Here is a 2,372-nt window from a genome sequence, read left to right as displayed (position 1 = left end):
CTCAAAGCAGGACCAATTCCCAACTAAATCATCCCAGCCAGGGCTTTGTCAAGCCTGACCTTAAAAACCTCTAAGGAAGGAGATTCCACCACCTCCCTAGGTAACCCACTCCTGAGCTTGCACCCCCAGCTAGAGCCTGCAGCCCCCTCTTGCACTTCGAACCCCTCATTTCTGGCCACACCCCGGAGCCCGCACTAAGTGATTCTGCAGCAATCCCATAGCTTCTGGTCGAGCTAGCGCACATCTTTTTAGAAAGAGACATCTGATCTTGATTTACAGACTTCAAGTGACAGAGAATCCACCCCATCCTTAGGTCACTTATCCCAATGATTCATTGTCCTCCCTGTTAATCATGTGCACCTTATTTCTAGTCTGAATTTGTCTAGCTTCAGCTTTCAGCCACTGGATCTTGCTCTGCCTTTGCCTGCTAGATTAGAGTCCTCTATTTGAAATCTTATCCCTTTGTAGGTACTTGTAGACTGTGTGATCAAGTCACCTCTTAACTTTCTCTGCAATAAGCTAAATAGATCGAGAGAGAGAGACTCCGAAAGGTTTCCCAGACCTCAGATCATTCTTTTAGTGTGGTGTGGTGTGTGTGTGTGTGTGTGTGTGTGTGTGTGTGTTGTTTTTTTTTTTGAACCCTTTCTAATTTGTCAATGTCCGTTTTGACATGAGGACCCCAGAACTGGACCAGTCCCCAGTGATATACACCGAGCTAATATCACCTTCCTACTCCTGCTTGTTCTTCCCATCCCTCCACCTACTAAAGGACGCTTCCAGAGCTGTGACTGTGGGTGTGAGCTACATTGGCACAGCTGGCTTGGGAGGCTACAGGACTGGAGTAGCAGGGGATGCTGCAGGTAACTAATGCCACACATCTGCAGAGCTGGGGTGAGTGAAGTTTGCAGAGCACCTCTCCGTGTTGCACCTGGCTCTGCTTGTGAGGGCAAGAGAATTTTATTGCTTATCTGAATGTTACAATTCCAAATTCAGTTCAGAGACACAAGGGCTGGATTCACACTGGGTTGGAGGATTGTCTCAGCTAAGTTCCCCAAATAGCAAACGCTGGATACTGAAAGCATGCAGAGGAGCTTGACCCAGCACCAGACTCATGCCTAGAGCCACCTGACTGCTGAAAAAGCATTTATGGCCAGATCTTTATAAGACATCAGCTTCCCCTGCGAGCAATGGTCCCTATAGTCCCTCCACCTCCCTCTCCAGTGGAGAAATCCCACCTTGCCCCTCCACTGAGAGCAATGGAGATCTCTGCTTCCCTCCCCCATTGAGAGCAGTGGGGAATTCCCTCCCCAGGCTGTTCTCAATGGGAGCTCTTGGGTGCTGAGCTTGCTTGTAAACCTGGCCTCCAGCCTCTGCCCCTGGGTACCCATGCTGTCCCGGGGCAGCCATGAGGCCTCTTTCAGCAGGACCGCTCCTGCCAGCAGGCGACTCAGCATTGCTGAGTGTAATGTAGCCGATCAGTGGTCGTTTCTGTGCAGATTCCTGCTCCTCCGGGCCATGGGGTCCTGTCAGAACTTGGCACTGAGCGAACCACCATTTTCCCCCATCTGTGAATTAGGGCTGAGGCCCACCTCACGGGGGCTGAGGAAAAGTGAATACATCTCCAAACAGCAGGCAGGCCCTCAGCTGGAAAGCACAATCACCTCCCTCCATGCTATAGAACATGCTCCAGCTGCTTGTGATTTGCCAGACCAGCTAGCTCCCCCTGCCAGCTGGCATGGCAGGGCTCACTCAGAGGTTTGTGCTGGGGACGCTGGTTAGTTCTTCCCCCTGCTGCTGGCTGGAGTTTTTGGAGGAGGCCTGGTTGTGCAAGGCAACTGCTGTCCCCTGCCAAAATCTCTGTGCTACCCAGGGAGCAGTTACTGAGCTCCAAAGGCACCTCTGTCACTGGCACCCAGCAGGCTAATCTGAGGGAATTGACTATTGCCGTTCTCCAGGCTTGTCTCAGATCCTCTCCCTCCTCAGAGGAGATGGGCCCCATAGCTTGACAGTGCAAAGTGCGTGCAGTGGATCCCCTCCTTCCCTCCCACACCATGGTGCTGCTGCTCAGGAGGTGAGGATAGTTTTCATTCTGCTCTGTCCTCCCTATCCATCCTGGGAGATTGCTAGGACATTAAAGGATATTGCTGGTTTACCTGTCACCTCGCACAGCTAGTCAGGTGAGAGCTGGGGTGTTTGCACTGCAATTCCACTCTTTCTGTGTAGTGATTTCCACAGTATCGGAGTGAAGATCCATTCTTAAGTAAAAAGAACTGGAGTACGTGTGGCACCGTAGAGACTAACGCCTTTATTTGAGCATAAGCTTCTGTGGGCTACAGCCCACTTCATCGGATGCATAGAATGGAACGCACAGA

At 51.4% G+C, this 2,372-nt stretch overlaps 1 protein-coding gene across 1 annotated transcript in view; it reads left to right on the top strand.

Moving 5' to 3' along the window:
• Positions 1-654: 654 nt before the first annotated feature.
• ALPL (alkaline phosphatase, biomineralization associated) overlaps positions 655-2,372 on the top strand; it is a 69,148-nt gene continuing 67,430 nt past the window's right edge. Inside the window, exon 1 of the mRNA XM_026659933.2 lies at positions 655-860. The gene's annotated coding sequence lies outside the window, so the exon portion shown is untranslated. The remainder of the gene's footprint in view (positions 861-2,372) is intronic.

This window comes from Terrapene carolina, unplaced genomic scaffold (assembly GCF_002925995.2).
Source record: "Terrapene carolina triunguis isolate 2854851 unplaced genomic scaffold, T_m_triunguis-2.0 Scaffold714, whole genome shotgun sequence".
Lineage (NCBI taxonomy): Eukaryota > Metazoa > Chordata > Testudines > Emydidae > Terrapene > Terrapene triunguis.
The sequence above is the reverse complement of the archived record's forward strand: the minus strand, read 5'-3'. Positions and strand labels throughout refer to the sequence as shown.